Genomic DNA, 26,116 nt, shown 5'->3' on the forward strand with positions numbered 1-26,116 from the left:
TAAAATGGTTCATTTTCTTAGTCATAACTCTATCATTACAAAGTTAGGTCATTTCCTTCACATTGGCAATACTCTGAAAAATTTTTGCACATGCGTTCAAGCAGAAATCTGATTATCACTTAAAATACATTCCCATAGGTTTACCTGATAAGAATTATTGTGGTAATATTGATATGTATAACCCAATTGTTGCAAGAACTTACTTTTCACAACTTTATAGAAACATTCTTATTATAACATTCCTTCTGATCAGGATTTTCCTGAATTCTTTACTTTGAAAATTATTATATATTTATAGCAAGATGTGGAAAGGTAATAGTAGACTATCTTGAACCAATTTTCCTAATGCTAAGATGATACATAACAGTATTATAATGTCAAAGCCAAGAAATTGATATTAATACTGTAGTGTGAGAGAACAGACCAGGTATACATATAATAGCTTGCTCATTTATTCCACTAGCAAATATTTATTAGCACAATCTAATGTACAGGTAATGATAAATAGTGTTGGAATGAAAACCTGATACACAGAGATACATACACATACATACAAATATAATTTCAGTAGTTTTCTATATGCTATGTGCATGTGTGTATATGTATAGATCTATTTAATTTTTATTTTCGCTTTTAACCAGTGTCTTATTATTGCTCATGGCTTCTAATTTACATGTGCGGAAAGAGTTGTTTTAAGCCAGGTGCAGAGAGCATAGTGCAAGCAGCTGAATCAGGAGCACATCTAAGGCCAGAAGTTCACAGCCAGCCTAAGCTACATGGTGAGGCAGAGCGGGAATGGAGGAGGCAGGAAAGAAGCCAGAAGCGAGGGGAAGGTGAGAGGGCTGAGGTCAGCAGTGCTGGCACACTTGCCCATGGCCCTGGCTCTATCCTTAACAACACAGAGACAGAAAAGAGCACTTTGGGCTGTGCTAACAGCTTTCTTGTCCTGTTTCCCTAGCTGCACAGACAGACCATGTGATGTCAGCTGCCGGTTGCCAGAGTCTTACTATGAAACACCATCTGCTAAAGGGGCCACCTTTCTAGAAGGTTAGTGTTTGATAACAAGTATATGTCTTAGGTTAGATGAGCAGTGTTAATTTCTAGCCTTTACCAACCACTCATTGTGTAGTAGTTATCAACAGCCCAGTAAGGCTGAACATTTATTAGACCTATTTCACAGATGAGAAAACTGAGGCAAGCAAAATTAAAGTCAGCCCTGGCAAGTTACACAAGCTGGAGATGGCAGAGCTAGTGGGAAGCCGAGGTAAAAAGCCTAGATATGTCCTGTTGGCCTCTGAATCTAAAGATGTGTGACCCAAGGGGCACAACAAGCCGTAGTAATCCATTCTGGTGGCTTTCTTCAACTTTCGAACCGGCAAGCATGAGGCACTGGAGTATCTCCTTCAGCAAACAGTTTGGGGGAAAAATACAGGGCGGGAGCAGCCTGGGTCAGCATTCTCAAGGTGTGTCCCACAGAACTGGGTGAGGTTGTCTAGTGTGACACCCCCACTGGCTTCCACAGACACGCTGGGTAATTTGGCTTTAAGCGTAGCTGCTGTGGGGTGCAGCTCCTCAGGCTTAAAGTTGTCCAGCATTACCAGGTCAGCCCCAGCCTCTGCTGTCCACAAGGCCTCCCTCAGGCTGCTACATTCCACCTCTACCTTCAACCCTGCCTGCCGAGCCTTCAGCACTGCCGGCTGCCACCATGTGGTTGTCTTTCACTATCACCAGCCCTCTCCCAGGTCCTAGCGGTGGCATGCTGCCCCGCCTACTAGGAGGAGCTCATACTTCTCCACCAGTCAGAAACTGGTGCCTCGTCTTCCTCGTGCCTGCCACGTGTCCAGTCCGGCTGGTGCTCCTGGCCACCTCCACAGCTGTCGCTGCTGCGCTGGTAGTCCCACTGCAGTAGGCCAGGGTATTAAGGGCCACCCGTCCTCTTTGCAGCAGGTGGTAGACACGTCCCTTGACCTCTTGCCACCTTTATTCAGCTTCGATCCCTCCGGGAGGAACCAGGACACTTAGCAGTTGAGTTGAGTGAAGATGGTGTCAAAGAAGGGTCGCCCTGCCAGAACCCCGGGAGATTTAGCCCACAGCACAGCCTACGAGGTAACCAAGGATGCAAAATTGAGGCCTGAGCAGTCCTCTTGAAGCTAGCCGTTCGCCAGGGCTGCCAGGGTTCTAGGGGATAACAGGAGCTGCAGGCCTTCAGGGTCCATGGTGACTTGGAACAGCCAGCTGGTCACTGTAGATCTATTTAATTAATATATACATTTGTGTAGTAATGTAATAATTAGGATGCAGAACTATTATATTACCAGAAAAGAACTTCCATCTGCTACTCCTTCATCCTCAGCCCCCACCTTATCCCCTGGAGATCAATATTCTCTTCTCCATCTTTATGATTTTATTTTTAAAAGTTTAAATATTTGTTTTTTATTTTATGCATATGAATGTTTTGTCTGTGTGCATATATTTGTACTACATGTATGCCCAGTGCCTGAGGATTTTAGATCCCCCCGCAACTGGGGTTAGAAATGGTTCTGAGCAACTCTGTGGATGCTGAGAGTTAAGCTCAACTCTTCTGCAAGAGCAACAAGTGCTCTAAAGCACTGTATCATCTCTCCAGTACCTCTTCATGATTCCACTATTTAAAGTATATTATATAATTGCAACAATACAGAACGCAGTCTTTCACAGTTTCCTATTAGCCATTTAGAATGATGCATTGGACATACATTTTGGTTGATGCATGTATTTAATTCATTTGTGTGGCTGAATAGTATCCCATTATCCAGGATTTGTACTAGGGAAAGTTTGGTCACTTTAAGTTGTAAATTAGTATGAAAAATGATATGAATATTCATGTGCCAGTTTTCTAATTTTTCTGGCTTGTGTGGTAGCCAAATAGAGAGTTTTATAAGAAACAACCAAACATTTCTCTAGAGTGACTATCATTTTATAGCTAATGATCAGCTATAATAGATGATCAACACTTCATTTGCATAATTTGGAATTGTCACTGTTTTTGTTTTTGTCATCCTGATAGTAGATACTGATGCTACATAACTTCTTTTTTTAAAAAAAAATTTAAAATTTTATTTTAATTAGGTATTTTCTTCATTTACATTTTCAATGTGCATTTTCATGGTGGCTGATAGTGTTGAGTCTTTTCAAATGATTATTTGTCACCTATAGCTTCTCTTTGGTGATATGTCTATTTATGTCTTTTGTTGGACTCACTGAATTTTGAAAATCTTGTATATGTGCTGTTTAGGGTTTGCAGTCTAGTTAGCAGTATTGAACCAATGTCAGTCTTCTGGCTTTTATTTTGCAGCAAAGTTACACAACATGCAAGAGTCTCAGTAAAGTATTCAAGGGACTCTATTAGGACAATAGTTATCTTTTTCAGATATGTGATATACATGTTATTTTTCCCTAGTTTGTGGCTCATTTTTCATTGAATCTAAGAAATTTTCACAGAGCCCAGGTTTTGAGATGATGTCAGAATAAGCTAACAAGTAGCAAGTGGCATATGAAGCAAGCTAAACTAGCACACGTGCTCACTAGTTCAGGCAGGTTCCCTGCAGTATCTATCTGGAAGCAGATATGCAAACATTTCTTGCCATGGACTGGGTTTCTCACTGATCTCTGCCTCCTGGCTGTGGCTTTGTTTCCTGACTACTGCTCCAGGGCATACTCTATATTGGCATTAAACTGGAAGTACACAAAAGGCTCCAGCCAGTCAGGCCTTTCATGTGTTCTTCAGTTTCATTCTTGTTGGATATTTTTCATCTCTTGGTATACAGCCTGGACACCCAGCTCCTGTCTGATTGATGGTTGGTACTAGCTGCATGGCCATTCTTCTTTCCATGTTTGTGCCTTGGCTTTTTGAACATACCCACTCTTTGGTGTTATCTAGCTAGAACTAAAATTTATTGTATAAAGGAGTTGCACCATCTGAATTTAGGCTAAATCAGATTCTCAAGAATTTGAAGTTCAAAGTTGAGGATAACACCTAATCAAAGGACTATAGTTTGTACTCTCTCTTTACTTGAGAATGTAAACTACATAAGAAGTACAAGAGGATGGCAGGATGGGGGTTGATAGTCCTATTTTCTTCTTTCAAAGTTCAATTGTCATTAACTATATCCAAATTCAATATATATGTTTTTAGGGGGCATGATTAATCTTACACATGACCATTTGTTGATCTGTTTTATCACTTTCTCTATCCATCTCCAATATATCTCTTTGGTTAGTTGTCTGGGTGTTGGATTCCTGAAGACAGAATTTTTATGTTACACTCTTTTACTTGAACATGCCCAGTCTTCCATGCCCTCAGCTTCTAAGGGATCTAAATGAGGGGCTGCTTTTCTGTTGATTCATCACTGATGGATATAGGTCATTATGCACCCTTTTTTTTTAAAATTAGGTATTTTCCTTGTTTACATTTTCAATGCTATCCCAAAGGTCCCCCATACCCACCCCCCAATCCCCTACCCACCCACTGCCCCTTTTTGGCCCTGGTGTTCCCCTGTACTGGGGCATATAAAGTTTGCAAGTCCAATGGGCCTCTCTTTGCAGTGATGACCGACTAGGCCATCTTTTGATACATATGCAGCTAAAGACAAGAGCTCCCGGGTACTGGTTAGTTCATATTGTTGTTCCACCTATAGGGTTGCAGTTCCCTTTAGCTCCTTGGGTACTTTCTCTAGCTCCTCCATAAGGGGCCGTGTGACCCATCCAATAGCTGACTGTGATCATCCACTTCTGTGTTTGCTAGGCCTGTCCTCTAAAATCCAGTTCTTCCTTCAGCTAGATATTGGGTATACAGTAGAAAATATTTGTAAGCAATCTATTTTATTTTTCATGAATCCTCTAGGATATGCACTAAAATAATTTTGAGCAACAAAATATTCCCCAACACTCTCTAGGTTCAGTTAACCAGAAAATCCCTTTCTGTTCAATTCCATCGTATTTTCAAGCTTTGTTCCTGCCCTTGTGCACTCTAACAGACTGAGTCTTTCTGTGGGAATGGTGAAAGTCACAGTCTGCACCAGGATTTGTTTTGTTTCTTCAAATGCGGGCATTTCAAATGCCAGAACCTTGTACCATAACCTAATTCAGATACTCTAGCAACTAAAGACTTGTTTGCCCAGGAACTTTCTGATAGCTTTCCTATGAAGAAAATCCTCACCTAACTTTTGTTCTTTACCTCATCATTCACATTGCTAAGTATTTGCAAGCTCTAAAAGGACAAGACTAGAACTGGATAAAGCTATTAGTTAAAGTACTTTCAATATATTCATTTACCCGCAAATATTTTCATTGATATTTTAAAAATTGTTAATCCAGATTTTATGTGCTACATTGATGATAGATCACTTTGATGAGTTACCTCACTAGCAATAAATTTACTAAGCAATCATCATAATAAACCACTTAATGTGTACCATGACAGCTTGTGGTAATGCTGGAGGAACTTCCATATTAATTTACATTTAGCAGTTTATATACATCAAACAGATAGTGCATGTAGCAACATTTGCCACAGTTAATAAAAATATTGAAGGCTATAAAACAGCTTCATTATAATGTGGAAAGGGACCCATATAGGAAGAAATAGGATTTGAAGGATTTGAAATACTTCCATATATCTGACTAATATGAATTTTTCTGGGAGAAGTATATGTCATTCATCTCTAAGTTTCATTACCTTATGCATATCTAGTGTATTAAAAATACGGACCCATTTGAGATATATAAAAAAGATACATTAAAAGCTTCTCAACTCCATAAATAAGCAGCATAAAATTCTAAATTCTTGATTTCCAGCCAGACAGTCAGTGGTACTGATGATATCAAGTAGCTATACACTCAAACAACACTAGGACTGTCATCATGGAGTCCTGAAGACAATTCACTTTAAATAATACTGAAGAGGGTGGATATAAACACAGCATTTTTTTGGGGGGGAGTCATATTTTATCTCTAACATTTCTTTCTAGGTTGTATGACAGTTGACAAATGTTAAATAAAATCCTGTAGGAAGCCATGTGTTTGTATTGAGTCCTTGTAACAGGCCCAACAAACCAAACCAACCCAGGGTGTAATTCCACTAGCTCAGCAGGCCACTGCCAGTTGCCTGATTAGGTTGTAAACATTAAGCTGTGAGTGTTTGACTGGTTGGTTGACTAGGCTGGTAAGTTGCTTCCTTTTTCTCATTTTTGTTTCCTATTTACAGTGGATTATCTTATTACTTACTTTTTGCCAATTTGCTCTGGTTCTACTAGCAGTCCAATTTAGAAGGGGTTTTGTTTAATTTTGCTCACACAAATTCTACTGAATTTAATTGGTCTAAGGAATTTTCCTCTTAACACAAGTCACTTAATTTTTCTTTGTCCCAGGTTCCTTATCTTTAACAGCAGATAAGATGGCGATAAGGGTAGCACTGTCACTCCACAGCTGAGAATGGTTAATGATTAATACTGAAGCTGCCACCTAAGCATTAGCTTACACATGGACAATTTAGCGGTCTATACTCGTTGGATAACTATCTATTGATTGATTTGTAACCCCCTAGGCTGTTGATTCATTTGTCCTTTTCTACCTGAGTAGATAGAGAGCACAAACATCACTGCTGTCCTTTAGACCCCCCATCTACTTCAAGATGAAGCTCCCTCCTAGACTCACTGCTTTAAGTTAAACAAGTCATCTTTCACCTTGATCACCCATTTCCTGTGCTTCTAATTATAAAAAGTGATTCTGTCCTTTGTAATGAAGAGTCTTATGATGTTTGATAGATCCATGAGAAATATTTTTGGTAGTGCTGCCTAGAATGTGGCGTGTACTAGAATTATTTGTGACTTTTGTAACACAGATGCATGCATCTCACCTTGAAGATTGATTCTGTGTTATTGCTCTTAGTGCTGTACTTTTTCAAAAATTATAGATATATTCTAAAGTAAAATGGGCAACGGCCTCTATACTAGGACATATATGCTTACTCCTAGTCAGGAGCGGGTGTGGGTTTGGATTATCTAGAGATTCTTGCATTGGGGCTGGAGGTTAGTATATTTATGCATTATTTTCTTATATAGTGAAAAAGACTATTGCCATATTGAACATTACAAAAAAATGTACTGGTAGTATAAGAAATTGGTATACAGGATGATGGCTGGAAAAGGGCACAGATAGATCTTTGGAAACTGGGGAGCCACTGCCAATAGCTGTGCACTCACTGATAAACAGATCCTAGTGGTGAGATCCCAAATCACTGTCACACAGATGGTTCCTGTTAATCTCATTGTGTCTCAAAAGAAGACAAAAATGAATAAGAAAAAAATGACTTCTAGAGGAAGAGAGAGGATTTATAAAGTCATGAGAAAGACAAGAGAGAGAAGGAGGCAAGAGTAATCAGAATGTATTTTATGCATGCTTGATTGAAATGTCAAAGAATAAATTTATTTAAAAACTATATGGCTAGGATTGGGATGTGGCTTAGTGGTTGAACTATGACTTGCATGAATAAGGTTATGGGTTCAATCTCCAACATGGAAAAAATATGAAAGAAAGAAAGAGAGAGAGAGAGAGAGAGAGAGAGAGAGAGTAAAAAGAAAGGAAAAAAGCGAAAAGCTAATACATATCACTTCTTGAGTGGTAGTCAATCTTTCAAATACACTGAAATCAAGGCATTTATGTAGATGTGGTGGTACATGCTTATAATCACAACACCTGAAAGGTCGAGGCAAGGGAATTACTGTGACTTCAAGGCCAACATGAATTGCATAGTGAGAGTCTATGACACTATCTCAAAAGAACCAAACAAAAAGAAAGAAAATATAAAGGAAAGAAGCCTGTGAGTTATGGGGTACCTATCAGACTGAAGACAGAAACAAAGGCACAGTGAGAACAATAGCTGAACTTAAGGACCTCTGATTTTTCAGCCTAGTCCAGGTATAAGGATTCTCACATATTCTTTGATCTCTACAAACCTTAGTGAAGATCAGGAGGCTTCAGGGAGGTAGGTTCTTTCTCAAAGTTCATTCTGCTTGTGAGGGAAAACAGCATAACACGGGCTTAGATCTTCACTGATCTTAGTTTGTGAACTTGAGCAGCCAAGGTAGGGGAAGTTTCATTTTAATAACATTTAAAGTAATAATGGCACACAATGGTATGGGCTTAGAGACACTTTCATGATAAATATGGTGAGAAAGATACGACTTTTTGAAAAACTTGTTACAGTTTTGTCTTAATAAAAATCAGAGGTATTTAACACAATATATTCTGGAGAATAAATGTGAAATTGATAGCTTAGGGTAGGAACTTCTGTCAGACTTCCTTTAATGGATTTTTTTCCTGAAATGTTCAGGAAGCTTTTTATTTTTTTCAAGTACAAAACTGTAGAGAAGGGAGTTAGTTGGATGAATTATTTATTAAGACTTTTGACTTCTTGTTACCCTTGCAAAGTTTTCTACAATGAACCTCAGAGTATAAGTCATACAGATTTCTGATCCACGTAAATGTAGAAGGCTGAACACTTTCTGAATTTTAGAAATACTAGATTACTAAATTTGATGAAATACTAAATACAAAAAAATATATGGTATATATAATTAAGAAAGCATAAAGTCCTTGAGCTTACTCAAGTATGTAAGAAATGTAAAAAACAAAACAAAAACCAAAACAACAACAACCCCCAAAACTATCTATCCAGTTTGTATTGTTTGAAGGCTTGGCCATGACGAAACATATGTTAAACTTTTTCATCAAGGAATTATATATGATCTTTCAAATAAGACAGAAATTGCTTCATATTTTGATAGTACTAGGAGTTGATCCTAGACCCTTGTGCATACCAGGCAAGTGCTGTTTCCTGAGCCATACCCCAAGCCATCTTTTGCTATTTTAATAATCTATGTTCTTTTGGATAGAATGTTTGATTGGCACAACAGTAAAGGCAACTATATTTTGTTTCTTGAAAGGATTCTATAAATGCTAAGAGGAAAAATAACTTCATCAGTGTACAGGGCATCTGTATTTTTATTAAATAGAAATAATATAAAAATCAAAGAGAATAGGAAGAAACAATAACAGACACAGAGTAGTTCATGCTAACCTGACAACCTACAATTTATAACAAGAAAAAAATAAATAGAAAAGTTAGCGAGAGAGAGAGAGAGAGAGAGAGAGAGAGAGAGAGAGAGAGAAGAAGGAGAAGGAGAAGGAGAAGGAGAAGGAGAAGGAGAAGGAGAAGGAGAAGAAGAAGAAGAAGAAGAAGAAGAAGAAGAAGAAGAAGAAGAAGAAGAAGAAGAAGAAGATGAGGAGGAGGAGGAGGAGGAGGAGGAGGAGGAGGAGGAGGAGGAGAGAGAAGAAAGAGAAATTTAGGAATGGAGTAAATAAGAGGACAAAGTCTGTATATGCTTATGGTGGGAATATGAGCTTCTTGACAAGACAGGAGACAGTAATTAGGGGGGAGAGTAAACTCCTTGCTATCCAACATATGATTCAGAATAGTCCATAGATGGCTTAGCAGGGAGACTGTTGGAAATAGAGTATACACATTTTGATATACCCAACTAAAGCTTCATTCTCACTTAAACTTCATTCTCACTTAAATGATTAGTACCAAAATCAATTTAAGATATCCCTTTTCTTGTGGCACCAAATTTTATGATTCTCTAGGTAGAAAAGTTGTGACTTTTTTGTTTTGTTTTATGTAATGTAGTATATAATAATATATAACAGATAATTATGTAATATATAATAATACTATCCATATCTATATATCTCTTTGATTGGTGAATGTGGAATTCAATGTTAAGAAACTCCTGGAAGCTTATTGCTTTCACCTTCTGTGGTCCTGGCACTGAAGGAACAGCCAAGCAATGGCTAAGTATTCCTGTCTCTAACCCTTTGTAATTTTATTTTATTTTTTTATATTTTTAATTAGGTATTTTCCTCATTTACATTTCCAATGCTATCCCAAAAGTCCCCCATACCCACCCCCTCAATCCCCTACCCACCCACTCCCACTTTTTGGTCCTGGCATTATCCTATACTGGGGCATATAAAGCCTGCATGTCCAATGGGCCTCCCTTTCCAGTGATGGCCGACAAGGCCATCTTTTGATACATATGCAGCTAGAGTCAAGAGCTCTGGGGTACTGGTTAGTTCATAATGTTGTTCCACCTATAGGGTTGCAGATCGATTTAGCACCTTGGGTACTTTCTCTAGCTCCTTCATTGGGGGCCCTGTGATCCATCCAATAGCTGACTGTGAGCATCCACTTCTGTGTTTGCTAAGCCCCGGCATAGTCTCACAAGAGACACCTATATTAGGGTCCTTTCAGCAAAATCTTGCTAGTGTATGCAATGGTGTCAGTGTTTGGAGGCTGATTATGGGATGGATCCCTGGATATGGCAGTCTCTAGGTGGTCCATCCTTATGTCTCAGCTCCAAACTTTGTCTCTGTAATTCCTTCCATGGGTGTTTTGTTCCCAATTCTAAGAAGGGCCAAAGTGTCCACACTTTGGTATTCCTTCTTCTTGAGTTTCATGTGCTTTGCAAATTGTAACATATCTTGGGTATTCTAAGTTTCTGAGCTAATATCCACTTATCAGTGAGTACATATCATTTGAGTACTTTTGTGATTAGGTTACCTCACTCAGGATAATGCCCTCCAGGTCCAACCATTTGCCTAGGAATTTCATAAATTCATTCTTTTTAATAGCTGAGTAGTACTCCATTGTGTAAATGTACCATATTTTTTGTATACATTGCTCTGTTGAGGGGCATCTGGGTTCTTTCCAGCTTCTGGCTATTATAAATAAGGCTGCTATGAACATAGTGGAGCATGTGTCTTTCTTACTAGTTGGAATATCTTCTGGATATATGCCCAAGAGAGGTATTGAGGGATCCTCTGGTAGTACTATGTCCAATTTTCTGAGGAACCACCAGACTGATTTCCAGAGTGGTTGTACAAGCTTGCAATCCCACCAACAATGGTAGAGTGTTCCTCTTTCTCCACATCCTCGCCAGCATCTGCTGTCACCTGAATTTTTGATCTAAGCCATTCTGACTGGTGTGAGATGGAATCTCAGAGTTGTTTTGATTTGCATTTCCCTGATGATTAAGAATGCTGAACATTTTTTCAGGTGCTTCTCAGACATTGGGTATACCTCAGGTGAGAATTCTTTGTTTAGCTCTGTACCCCATTTTTTAATGGGGTTATTTCATTTTCTGGAGCCCACCTTCTTGAGTTCTTTATATATATATTGGATATAAGTCCCCTATCTGATTTAGGTTAGGTAAAGATCCTTTCCCAATCTGTTGGTGGCCTTTTTGTCTTATTGACAGTGTCTTTTACCTTACAGAAGCAGTTTCATGAGGTCCCATTTGTCAATTCTTGATCTTACAGCACAAGCCATTGCTGTTCTATTCAGGAATTTTTCCCCTGTGCCCATATCTTCAAGGTTTTTCCCCACTTTCATCTCTATAAGTTTCACTGTCTCTGGTTTTATGTGAAGTTCCTTGATCCACTTGGATTTGACCTTAGTACAAGGAGATAGGTATGGATCGATTTGCATTCTTCTACATGATAACAACCATTTGTGCCAGCACCATTTGTTGAAAATGCTGTCTTTCTTCCACTGGATGGTTTTAGCTCCCTTGTCGAAGATCAAGTGACCATAGGTGTGTGGGTTCATTTCTGGGTCTTCAATTCTGTTCCATTGGTCTACTTGTCTGTCGCTATACCAGTACCATGCAGTTTTTAATCACAATTGCTCTGTAGTAAAGCTTTAGGTCAGGCATGGTGATTCCACCAGAGATTCTTTTATCCTTGAGAAGAGTTTTTGCTATCCTAGGTTTTTTGTTATTCCAGATGAATTTGCAGATTGCTCTTTCTAATTCGTTGAAGAATTGGGTTGGAATTTTGATGGGGATTGCATTGAATCTGTAGATTGCTTTTGGCAAGATAGCCATTTTTACAATGTTGATCCTGCCAATCCATGAACATGGGAGATGTTTCCATCTTCTGATATCTTCTTTAACTTCTTTCTTCAGAGACTTGAAGTTTTTATCATACAGATCTTTCACTTCCTTAGTTAGAGTCACACCAAGGTATTTTATATTATTTTTGACTATTGAGAAGGGTGTTGTTTCCCTAATTTCTTTCTCAGCCTGTTTATTCTTTGTGTAGAGAAAGGCCATTGACTTGTTTGAGTTAATTTTATATCCAGCTACTTCACTGAAGCTGTTTATCAGGTTTAGGAGTTCTCTGGTGGAACTTTTAGGGTGGGATTGCTTTAAGCTTCTCACCATTTACTTTGATGTTGGCTACTGGTTTGCTGTAGATTGCTTTTATTATGTTTAGGTATGGGCCTTGAATTCCTGATCTTTCCAAGACTTTTATCATGAATGGGTGTTGGATCTTGTCGAATGCTTTTTCCGCATCTAACGAGATGATCATGTGGTTTTTGTCTTTGATTTTGTTTATATAATGGATTACATTGATGGATTTCTGTATATTGAATTATCCCTGCATCCCTGGAATAAAACCTACTTGGTCAGGATGGATGATTGCTTTAATATGTTTTATCTTTATTTAGTACATTTGTTGTTCTGACTATTATGTGTCGGGAGGAATTTCTTTTCTGGTCCAGTCTACTTGGAGTTCTGTAGGCTTCTTTTATGTTAATGGGCATCTCTTTCTTTAGGTTTTGGAAGTTTTCATCTATAATTTTGTTGAAGATACTTGCTGGCCCTTTAAGTTGAAAATCTTCATTCTCATCTACTCCTATTATCCGTAGGTTTGGTCTTCTCATTGTGTCCTGGATTTCCTGGATGTTTTGAGTTAGGATCTTTTTGCATTTTCCATTTTCTTTGATTGTTGTGCTGATGTTCTCTATGGAATCTTCTGCACCTGAGATTCTCTCTTCCATCTCTTGTATTCTGTTGCTGATGCTTGCATCTATGGTTCCAGATTTCTTTCCTAGGTTTTCTATCTCCAGCGTTGCCTCACTTTGAGTTTTCTTTATTGTGTCTATTTCCCTTTTTAGGTCTTGGATGGTTTTATTCAATTCCATCACCTGTTTGGTCATGTTTTCCTGCAATTCTTTAAGGGATTTTTGTGCTTCCTCTTTACGGTCTTCTACCTGTTTATCAGTGTTCTCTGTATTTCTTTAAGTGAGTTATTAAAGTCCCTTCTTGCTGTACTCTACCATCATCATGAGATATGCTTTTAAATCAGGGACTATCTTTTCGGGTGTGTTGGGGTGCCCAGGACTGGGTGGGGTGGGAGTGCTGTGTTCTGATGATGGTGAGTGTTCTTGGTTTCTGTTAGTAAGATTCTTATGTTTGCCTTTTGCCATCTGGTAATCTCTGGAGTTAGTTGTAGTTGTCTCTGGTTAGAGCTTGTTCCTCAGGTGATTATATTAGCCTCTATTAGCAGGCCTGGGAGACTAACTCTCTCCTCAGTTTCAGTGTTCAGAGTACTCTCTGCAGGCAAGCTCTCCTCTTGCAGGGAAGGTGCCTAAATATCTCGTGTTCGAACCTGCCTCCTGGCAGAAGTTGTGATCCACTTACCAGAGCTCTTAAGATCCCGTGGATGGTCCTGTGGGTACCTTGAGGTTGTCCGCAGACTCTGCGTCCAAGGTACCCTGCTGCTGGAAGGGACTTGTGACCCTGATCAGGCCGGGTTTTCTGCTTCCCTAATTAATGCAGTCTCAATTCCCACACGATTGGATTGGTCTAGAAGTTGTGTTCTACTCACCAGAGGTCTTAAGATCCTGTGGAGGGTCCTGTGGGTACCTTGCAGGTGTCTGCAGACTCCGCACCCAAGGTACCCTGGTGCTGGCTGTAATTTTAAATAGGAACAACAACAAAAATCATCAGCAGCATTGTTCTTCATAAACATCTATGGGCAAATTTCTGCACATATAACTTGTTTGTAACAATGTTTTTCAAAGAGGAAAAGTTCCTAGAAGCTTAAGTAGGCTTCAAACTTGAGATAGGGAGTAAACAGCTAGAGAAATGTAAGAAAAGTTGGTACTGATTCATTCTGACAGAATAGGTATTAAGAATAAGCAGTTGTAAGATGGTGTGGTAGCCTGGAGACTAGCTGTAATTGAAAGCCTGAATCTCTTTTTCATAATACAAGTAGACATTGGAGATGTCATAGTAGAAAGTATTCAAAAACTGTTTTCAGAAATATAAGGCCTTTGTGTCAGCAAAATACTCCAATATGCAACCATTTGTTTTATTCAATAGACAATTGACAAGTAGAATCACTGTGGCACTTTCAATATAGAACTGAATGAGAAGACCAATGAACTGCTCAGTATTCTGAGTGTGACTGAATATATAGCTTACTACAATATATTTGTAGCTGCCAAAAATTCTAGTGGGTAACCACTTCTTAAATTTGAGAATGGAACTGGGCTTCCAAAGATAACACTCTTTGGGAGGGCTTCCAAGCACTAAAGGATACCACAAACCATTTATGTTTATACATTCAATTCCTAAACCATCTATGGATTTTTAGGCTAGATTTGCTAGCCAGTGAGCTCCTATGAATGTGTTTGTCTTTGCCTATTATTATGAACTTGTGCCACCATTCTCAACATTTAGTGGGTTCTGTGGATCAAACTTGTGGCAATCCTCTTGCATCAGTCTCCCAAATGGTGATGAATCAGGCATGAGGTACCATGCCTGGTCATAATCATATATTTTAACAAATACTCATCCAAATTTTATTCAGGTTCCCTGGAGCCTTTATCTGGAGTAGACTTAATCTTGGCCTATTGACTCCAGTGTAACAGAGATGTGCTAAATAAGTTGCTGGCACAACTGGCAGTTATCATGTAGAAGAATGAAAATTGATCCATTTCTATCTCCTTGTACTAAGGTCAAATCTAAGTGGATTAAGGAACTCCACATAAAACCAGAGACACTGAAACTTATAGAGGAGAAAGTAGGGAAAAGCCTCGAAGATATGGGTACAGGGGAAAAATTCGTGAATAGAACAGCAATGGCTTGTGCTGTAAGATTGAGAATTGATAAATGGGACCTCATAAAATTGCAAAGCTTCTGCAAGGCAAAAGACACCGTCAATAAGACAAAAAGACCACCAACAGATAGGGAAAGAATCTTTACCTATCCTAAATCAGATAGGGGACTAATATCCAATATATATAAAGAACTCAAGAAGGTGGACTTCAGAAAATCAAATAACCCCTTTAAAAAATGGTGCTCAGAGCTGAACAAAGAATTCTCACCTGAGGAATACCGAATGGCAGAGAAGCACCTGAAAAAAATGTTCAACATCCTTAATCATCAGGGAAATGCAAATCAAAACAACTCTGAGATTCCACCTCACACCAGTCAGAATGGCTAAGATAAAAAATTCAGGTGACAGCAGATGCTGGCGAGGAGGTGGAGAAAGAGGAACACTCCTCCATTGTTGGTGGGATTGCAAGCTTGTACAACCACTCTGGAAATCAGTCTGGCAGTTCTTCAGAAAATTGGACATAGTACTACCGGAAGATCCTGCAATACCTCTCCTGGGCATATATCCAGAAGATGTCCCAACCGGTAAGAAGGACACATGCTCCACTATGTTCATAGCAGCCTTATTTATAGTAGCCAGAAGCTGGAAAGAACCCAGATGACCCTCAACAGAGGAATGGATACAGAAAATGTGGTACATTAACACAATGGAGTACTACTCAGCTATTAAAAAGAATGAATTTATGAAATCCTTACGCAAATGGATGGACCTGGAGGGCATCATTCTGAGTGAGGTAACCCAATCACAAAGGAACTCACACAATATATACTCACTGATAAGTGGATATTAGCCCAGAAACTTAGGATACACAAGATATAAGATACAATTTGCTAAATGCATGAAACTCAAGAAGAACGAAGACCAAAGTGGGGACACTTTGCCCCTTCCTAGAAAAGGGAACAAAACACCCATGGAAGGAGTTACAGAGACAAAATTTGGAGCTGTGACGAAAGGATGGACCATCTAGTGATTGCCATATCCAGGGATCCATCCCATAATCAGCTTCCAAACGCTGACACCATTGCATACACTAGCAAGATTTTGCTGAAAGGACCCAGATATAGCTCTCTCTTGTGAGACTATGCTGGGGCCTAGCAAATACAGAAGTGGATGCTCACAGTCAGCTATTGGATGGGTCACATTGCCCCCAATGGAGGAGCTAGAGAAAGTACCCAAGGAGCTAAAGGGAACTGCAACCCTATAGGTGGAACAACATTATGAACTAACCAGTACCCTGGAGCTCTTGTCTCTAGCTGTATATGTATCAAAAGATGGCCTAGTCGGCCATCACTGGAAAGAGAGGCCCATTGGACTTGCAAACTTTATATGCCCCAGTACAGGGGAACGCCAGGGCCAAAAAGGGGGAGTGGGTCGGTAGGGGATTGGGGGGGGGTGGGTATGGGGGACTTTTGGGATAGCATTGGAAATGTAAACGAGGATTATACCTAATTAAAAATAAGAGAATCCATCTACTTGATATATCTGTTCCACTCTTGATTTTCTATATAGATCTTAACCCTCCCCATTAGTATATGAGTTTATTATTACCAAATTAAAAAAATCTTATGACACCAGTGTAGAAACTTTATCCTTGCCTTTGATATTTAATTAAATTCCACCTAATAACTTTTCATGTAGTAGTTCTCTTATTCTGATTATCAAAAAGTAATTTCTAGTTCTATTTGCCATCTTTGGGCTTCTGTACACACTCTCTTATTTTAGTCGTTTTTCACTATTAATTTATCCAGACATCTTCATTATTGCTATCAAATGTCAGAATAACTTCTTTTTAATATCCCAACCATCCTGAAAGTTATAATAACCCTAAAGTCTTATTATTAAACAAATGTCAGGATGTTCTTCTTTAATAGCCTACATGGGTCTTTGTGGTAAGGTGCCAACATAACCTTTATTTCCATTGGTTACTTTAGTGATTATGTTAAATGGCAATAATAATACTGCCACTATACTTGTGGTTTCAAAACTGTTGACTCTCAGGAGACTGTGGAATCTAACAGAACTGAATTACAAGAACCCTTTATTTTGTTGGGAGATTATTAATGACTGCTATTTACTTATGGGTTATGTGATTGTTTAGATGCTTTATCTGATCCTGATTTAACATTGGTACCTGGTATCTGTCTAGAAAGTTGTCCATTTCATCCAGGTTTTCCAGTTTTGTTGAATATAGGCTTTTGTAGTAGGATCTGTTGAAACTTAAATTTCCTCAGTTTCTGTTGTTATATCTCCATTTTCATTTCTGATTTTATTAATTTGGTTGCTGTGTCTGTGCCCTCTAGATAGTCTGGCTAATGGTTCATCTATCTTATTGATTTTTCTTAAATAACCAGCTCCTGGTTTGGCTGATTCTTCTTATTGTTCTTTATGTTTTTACTTCATTGATTTCTGCCCTAAGTTTGATTATTTCCTGCCTTCTACTCCATTTGGGTGTATTTGCTTCTTTTTGTTCTAGAGCTATTAGGTGTGTTGTCAAGCTGCTTGTGTATGCTCTCTGCAGTTTCTTTTTTGGAGGCACTCAGAACTATGAGTTTTCCTCTTAGCACTGTTTTCATTGTGCCCTGTAAGTTTGGGTATGTTGTGGCTTCATTTTCATTAAGTTCTAAAAGTCTTTAATTTCCTTATTTCTTCATTGACCAAGCTATCATTGAGTAGATCATTGTTCACCTTCCATGTGTATGTGGGATTTCTGTTGTTTTTATTGCTATTGAAGACCAGCCTTAGTATGTGGAGATCTGATAGAATGCATGGACTTATTTCAACCTTTTTATATCTGTTGAGGCCTTTTTTTGTGACTGATTATATGATCAGTTTTGGAGAAGGTACCCTGAGATGCTGAGAAGAAGGTATATTCTTTTGTTTTAGGATGAAATATTCTATAGATATCTGTTAAATCCATTTGTTTCATAACTTCTGTTAGTTTCACTGTGTTTCTGTTTAGTTTCTGCTTCCAGGATCTGTCCATTGCTGAGATGCTGAGAAGAAGGTATATTCTTTTGTTTTAGGATGAAATATTCTATAGATATCTGTTAAATCCATTTGTTTCATAACTTCTGTTAGTTTTACTGTGTTTCTGTTTAGTTTCTGCTTCCAGGATCTGTCCATTGCTGAGAATGGGGTGTTGAAGTCTCCCACTATTATTGTGTGAGGACCAATGTGTGCTTTGAGCATTAATAAAATTTCTTTAATGAATGTCTGTGCTCTAGCATTTGGAGCATAGATGTTCAGAATTGAGAGTTCATCTTGGTAGATTTTTCCTTTTACGAATATGAAGTATCTCTCCTTATCTTTTTTGATAACTGTTAGTTGAAAACCAATTTTATTCGAAATTAGAATGGCTACTCCCCACTTGTTTCTTGGGACCATTTGCTTATAATATTGCTTTCCAGTCTTTTACTCTGAGGTAGTGTCTGTCTTTGTCACTGAGGTTTGTTTTCTGTATGCAGCAAAATGCTGGGTCTCATTTATGTATCCAGTCTGTTAGTCTATGTCTTTGTATTGGAGGATTGAGTCCATTCCTTTAAAATCAGAAAATTTCTTTCACATGCTAGCAGAAGATGAAGTGAAAGAGATTGAAATAACGAATGGATCAGAAGCATTTTGGCTGGCAAAAATATGGAAGAATATCATGGAAAAGACTTAGAGGTGCTTAATGAGGCTGAGGACGATGCAGGGTCAATACCCAGCAACAAAGTAGGCACATCATTCTTACAGTTTCTAGAAACTGAGTTCTGCCAATAACCTGAGTGAGCATGGCGATGCAATCTTATTTAGTCTTACAGTAAAAACTACAATTTAGTTTACCCCACTAAGTTTTACATCTCTGACACTTTGATTTTTGCCTTGGAGTGACCTTCCTCAGATATCCCAGGTAAGTCAGCCTGAGCTTTTAACCTTATGGAACCTAAAAACATGTCTGGTTTTAAGCTCATGATAAGTTGCTATGTAGTAATAAACCACTAATACATCTTACTCATTATCAGACAGTATTGAAAGATTTAGTAATTTTTACAATGATTTCTATCTACAGTAAAACCATAGACCAGGTTTTCTGTAAAACTCATGCATTTCAACTCCCTTATTTGAAATATAGATAAACCCAACTCTAATGTTAAGCAGGATATTATAATGGAAGTCAGATAGATTTCTCATATAAATTAATTTACTCAGCAAATATTTATCAATTGCCTAGTAAGTACAAATTACTCACTGATATGTAACATTAATCAGGAAAATGTTAGGCACTTTGAATACTCATAATTGTTTCCAAGTGCTTTTTCCCAAGGGTAGAATTAGCATAAAGAGAAGATGCTTTTTGATAGATGACAATTAACCTATCTATTAGTTAGGACCTTCCAGAGAAAAGAGGCATATTGGGATATGTGCATAATAAAGAGAGACTTAACATAAGAAATGATTTAACATAGATATAAAGAGTTGGCAAATTCAAAATCTGCAAGGCAGGTTGGAGATGCAGAGTCAGTGGTTGTATTCCCCTAAAGATGTTCATTTTTGTTACTTTTTCCACTGTGACAAAATCCCTGTCAAAGGAGCTCAAGTACAGAAAGGTTTATTTAGGTTTAGAGTTTGTGGAAATCGGTCCATTATTGTGGAGTAGTCATTGGCAGGAGTTTAAGGCAGTTAGTCTGATTGCATCCACAGTCAAGAATCAAAGAGTAATGAACGTATGTGCTCAGCTGATTTTCTCTGCTTTCATTCTTTCTGGGATGACAGTCCATGGAAGGGTGCTTCCCATATTTACAACTGGTCTTCCTTCTTCAGTGAACTTAATATAAACAATCACTTATACATAAATAGTGCTTGTTGGTCTTGCCAATTTGATGGGATTGAGAATTAAAATGGGGAAGGTACCTCTGGATGTCTGTAATGGAATTTTCAGGATGGAATAACTCAAGAAGAAGCTCTACTTTCAATGTGGACTATGTCTTCTAGCTGGAGGTCTAAGGTAATGGAAAATAAACTTGGCAGCCTACTTTGTGTGTGTGTGTGTGTGTGTGTGTGTGTGTGTGTGTGTGTGTGTGTGTGTGAATGCAGGCACTGCTAATGACATTCTCTGCCAACACTAAATTTCAACTTCTTTGGCCTTCTACCATAGATTGAACACTAGTAGCTCTCTAAGGTGCTCCAGCCTTCCAGAAGTTGTTTACAATTGCTAAAACAGCCATCTTTGTGGACAGAGAACTTACCACCTTCTTTGATCTTCCAGGGTGAAGAAGACTCACTCTATCATGTATGATAGTCTCATACCTGCCTTCAAAGACACACACACACACACACACACACACACACACACACACACACACACGCACACACACATTATTTATCTGTTCGTCTAGTAAACCCTACTTAATACATCCAGAAATATGTTCCCTGGGAGACTCTAATCAAGTCAAGTTGACAGTGGACATTAGCCATCACACTACTGGCAGAATGCTCTGCTCCTTATGGTAAGGTTGGCATTTCTCTACTAAGTTCTGAAACTGATTAGATGAGGCCTATTCATATTATGGAGTGGAAATCTGACTTCTTGTTATGTTGATTTAAATTCTGGTCATTTATTAAAAAAACAAAACAAAAAACAAACAAACAAACAAACAAACCTCCACCAAATGGAAAGGAGGAACAAGAGACTTTGTTTTTAGGGTAAATTCAGAGAGATGGAGTCAAAGAATAGTGCTTAATGACTTCTGTCTCATACCTAGCAATATGATGAGCCATTTATCATTCCTTGTAGAGGAGCAAGAAAGGACTGGAGAAATGGATCGAAAGTTTCTTCAGGGGTTCAGAAAGATGGCAGACATACATTGTCTGACACAAGAACTTGGGGAGAAATATAATCATTAGTTTAACATATCAAATATATCAAAAGGTTTCCAGGGTGTCATCAAGGTTAAAGCTATTGAATATACAAACAGAATTGGAATTTGTGTATTTAGCACTGGATTTGAATGACCCAGTAATCCTCCCAAAATATGTGTAAATCATAAAAACTACAGAAGAGCATGTCCCTTTATCAAATCCAGTCTCTGTCTTTCAGGGTAGCTTTGCTGTATGTTCAAGGCCAACAGAATGTTAAGAATTAGAGCTTAGCTGTACTACAGAGCAATTGTGATAAAAACCACATAGTACTGGTACAGTGACAGACAGATAGATCAATAGAATAGAACTGAAGACCAAGAAATGAACCCACAAACCTATGGTCACTTGATCCTTGACAAAGGAGCTAAAACCATTCAGTCAAAAAAAGACAGCATTTTCTTTTTTTCCCATTTTTTATTAGATATTTTCTTCATTTACATTTCAAATGCTATCCCGAAAGTCCCCTATACTCTCTCCCCACCTACTCCCACTTCTTGGCCCTGGCATTCCTCTGTATTGGGGCATATAAAGTTTGCAAAAACAAGGGGCCTCTCTTCCCAATGATGGCCAACTAGGCCATCTTCTGCTACATATGCAGCTAGACACACGAGCTCTGGAAGTACTGGTTAGTTAATATTGTTCTTCCACCTATAGGGTTGCAGACCCCTACAGCTCCTTGGGTACTTTCTCTAGCTCCTCCATTGGGGGCCCTGTGTTTCATCCAATAGATGACTGAAAATTCACTTCTGTATTTGACAGGCACTAGCATAGCCTCACAAGAAAGAGCTATATCAGGGTTCTTTCAGCAAAATCTTTTGGCATATGCAATAGTGTTGGGGTTTGGTGGCTGATTATGGGATGGATCCCTGGGTGGGGTAGTCTCTGGATGGTCCTGACACAACTGGTGGTTATCATGTAGAAGAATGGGAATTGATCCATTCTTATCTCCTTGTACAAAGCTCAAGTCTAAGTGGATCAAAGAACTCCACATAAAACCAGAGACACTGAAACTTATAGAGGAGAAAGTGGGGAAAAGCCTCAAAGATATGAGCACCGGGGAAAAATTCCTGAGCAGAACAGGCTTGTGCTGTAAGTTCGAGAATTGACAAATGGGACCTCATAAAACTGCAAAGCTTCTGTAAGGCAAAAGACACTGTCAATAAGACAAAAAGGCCACCAACTGATTGGGAAAGGATCTTTACCAATCCAAAATCTGACAGGGGACTAATATCCAATATATATATATATCAAGAAGATGGATCCAGAAAATCAAATAACCCTATTAAAAAATGGAGTACATAGCTAAACAAAGAATTCTCAACTGAGGAATACCGAATGGCTGACAAGCACCTGAAAAAAATGTTCAACATCCTTAATCATCAGGGAAATGCAAACCAAAGCAACCCTTAGATTCCACCTCACACCAGTCAGAATGGCTAAGATCAAAAATTCAGGTGACAGCAGATGCTGGCGAGGATGTGAAGAAAGAGGAACACTCTTTCATTGCTGGTGGGATTGGAAGCTGGTACAACCACTCTGGAAATCAGTTTGGTGGTTCCTCAGAAAACTGGTCATAGTACTGCTGGCAATACTTCTCCTGGGCATATACCCAGAATATGTTCCAACTTGTAATAAGGACACATGCTCCACTATGTTCATTGCAGCCCTATTTATAATAGCCAGAAGCTGGAAAGAACCCAGATGTCCTTCAACAGAAGAATTGATACAGAAAATGTGATACATTTACATAATGGAGTACTACTTAGCTATTCAAAACAATGAATATATGAAATTCTTAGGCAAATGAATGGATCTGGAGGATATCATCCTGAGTGAGGTAACCCAGTCACAAAAGAACACACATGATATACACTCACTGATCAGTGGATATTAACCCAGAAACTTAGACTACCCAAGATACAATGTGCAAAACTCATCAAACTCAAGAAGAAGGAAGACCAATGTGTGGATAATTCGTCTCTCCTTAGAATGGGGAACAAAACACCCATGGAAGGAGTTACAGAGACAAAGTTTGGAGCTAATACAAAAGGATGGACTATCCAGAGACTACCTCACCTGGGGATCCATCCCATAATCAGCCACCAAACCCCAACACTATTGCATATGCCAAAAGATTTTGCTGAAAGAACCCTGATATAGCTCTTTCTTGTGAGGCTATGCTAGTGCCTGTCAAATACAGAAGTGAATTTTCAGTCATCTATTGGATGGAACACAGGGCCCCCAATGGAGGAGCTAGAGAAAGTACCCAAGGAGCTGGAGGGGTCTGCAACCCTACAGGTTGAACAACAATATGGCCTAACCAGTACCGCTAAACCTTGTGTGTCTAGCTGCATATGTAGCAGAAGATGGCCTAGTTGGCCATCATTGGGAAGAGAGGCCCCTTGTTCTTGCAAACTGTATATGCCCCAGTACAGGGGAATGCCTGGGTGAAGAAGTGGGAGTAGGTGGGAAGGGGAGCAGGGCGGGGGGAGGGTATGGGAACTTTTGGGATAGCATTTGAAATGTAAATAAAGAAAATATCTAATAAAAAAAAGAAGACCAAAGTGTGGATACTTTGTCCTTCTTAGAATGGGGAACAAAATATCCACGGAAGGAGTTACAGAGACAAGTTTGGAGCAGAGCCTGAAGGAATGACCATCCAGAGACTGCCCCACTTGGAGATCTATCCCATAAAAACCCACCAAACCCAGACACTAGGCAGATGCCAACAAGAGCCTGCTGACAAGAGCCTAATATAGCTGTCTCCTGCGAGGCTCTGCCAGAATCTGGCAAATACAGAAGTGGATGCTCACAGTGATCCATTGGATGGAGCACAAGGTCCCCAATGAAGGAGCTAGAGAAAGTACCCAGGGAGCTGAAGAGGTCTGAAGTCACATAGGAGGAACAACAATATCAAAGAACAGACATGGTGGGACTTGTGTCTCTAGCTGCATGTGTAGCAGAGGATGGCATAGTTGGTCATCAATGGGAGGAGAGGCTCTTGGTCCTGTGAAGGCTCTATGCCCCAGTATAGGGGAATCTCAGGACCAGGAATGAGAGTGGGTGGGTTGGGGAGGAGGGAGAGTTGGGAGGATATAGGGGATTTTCAGAGGGGAAATTAGGAAAGGGGATAACATTTGAACTGTAAATAAAGAAAATATCTTTAAAAAAAAGAATTAGAGCTTAGATTCAAGCAGATCAGAATTCAAATTGTATAGGCATAACTTCAATGTGTGTGTGTGTGTGTGTGTGTGTGTGTGTGTGTGTGTGTGTGTGCGAGAGAGAGCACAAGAGCAAGCTCGGGCATGCTCACGCATGTGCATGTGTATGCATGGTCATGCATATTAAGCTATACAATTGTACAGATATTTGACTTGGATAGATGAAAAGCACTTCACACAGTGCCTGTAAGTAGGAGGACCAAATAATTGGGAGTTGTATTACTGTGGGTATTATCATAAAAAGAGATATAGGAAGTAGAGTATGTTTGATATAATACTCCAACTTTAATACCCATACAGTGTCAACTTGTCTGTGGAGCTTTTGCTAGTAGATTGCAGGTAGAGAGAAACTGAAATTTCCCTAATCCTTCCTTTTGTGCATCATTAGTAACATTGACAAAAAATGCATACAAAAAATAAATACAAATAAAATGTATGCAATTTGTTCACTCTGAAAATTATTTGATGTCCATATTGTAACATAACTTTTGTATCAAATGCTATGATTCTGCATGGAAATAGCAAGTTGCTTTGCATTTAATTACTGTCTATAACATTTTCTGACTTAAGTTGTGATTATATATTTTTGTAGATGCAAATTTTTCTTTTGTTCTTGATGCATAAATGGATTTTTCACCTTAGTTTCATTCTCAGAATTCTGTATCATGTAACCTTTGCATTCATGGCTTGATTTAATTATTTTATTTTTTATTAGGTATTTTCTTCATTTACATTTCAAATGTTATCCTAAAAGTCCCCCATGCCCCCCCCCCGCCAATAGACAGTTGTAGACATTGTTTTTTCTTTACGTAATGCAAATTACATTAGTTTAACACATAACTCAAGTTTGCTGTTATCATTTCCTGTTATCATTGCCACCTTAAAGATGTCTTCAAATTAGTTATCTGCCCTGGATGAGATAATCAAGCCTGTGAAAAGTTTCTTTCTACAGGAACTTTTGTCTATACTAATATTTCTTTCCAACATGGATTGAGTGTAACACACCCACACCACCCACACACACACAGAGGCAGCTGGAACTTAAAAGCAATTAATTAGCTTCCTGTTTGGCTAGAAAGGCAGGGTTCTAAACTACAGAAAGCATAGCTTGGGGTGGGGATTTTTGTGCTGGTTATTGATTGGTTACTTTTGAAGCATTTCTCTTTCTGTTTCTCTACTGTATGTAAGGAAAGTGAATACCATAGTGTAACTAGGACTGTATGGATGTGTTCAGACTTAAGTGTGGAAATGCAGGCTAATGCCTGAGCACTAACAGATGGACTACATGAGGACTCACCCTCATCAGCAGGTTAAATTTTGGCAACTGAAGTTCATGAAACTTAACATGCATATGAATAAATAATGAGAAAATATGTATTATAAACTTAAATAATCTTTCCTTTCATAGGACTCTAATAAAAGCAAAATTAAAAGAAGTATTTTATTTCCTCATAAGTAATAATGGACAAAGTAAATTGGCCACACACTTGGAACTTAGCTTATAAGTCTCACTTAGAATCACCTGACCTATGAACTCTCAGCAGGCCAATTTCCTATTGCAATCCAGGGAGGATTGGTTCACATCCTTCAAGAGGAGCTGGAGCCCTTGAGAAACTTCTGCTTATAAATACATTTACTACTCTCTTTCCTTTTTCTGGTACCTAGATCATAATGAACTGTTATTATTTAAGATAGAGCTATTTGAGAGAAAAAAGGCTGATAGATGATAAAGGATGCCCATCCTCAAAGTTGAAGGGAGTGAGATTATTTCAAATATTTTGCAAAACCACTCATTTAACTTATGTATGGATTAATGGGATTTTCACATTTAATTCTTCATGTATTTGTTTCCTACAGGAGGAACAAAATATGAAAATAAAGAAGTAGAGCTGACACTAAGGGATGGGAAACATTTTCACAGCAGTATC

At 38.7% G+C, this 26,116-nt stretch overlaps 1 pseudogene; it reads right to left on the bottom strand.

Moving 5' to 3' along the window:
- Gm8344 (predicted gene 8344) lies at positions 1,127 to 2,246 on the bottom strand (annotated as a pseudogene).

Source organism: Mus musculus, chromosome X, assembly GCF_000001635.26.
Source record: "Mus musculus strain C57BL/6J chromosome X, GRCm38.p6 C57BL/6J".
NCBI classification, from domain to species: Eukaryota; Metazoa; Chordata; class Mammalia; order Rodentia; family Muridae; genus Mus; species Mus musculus.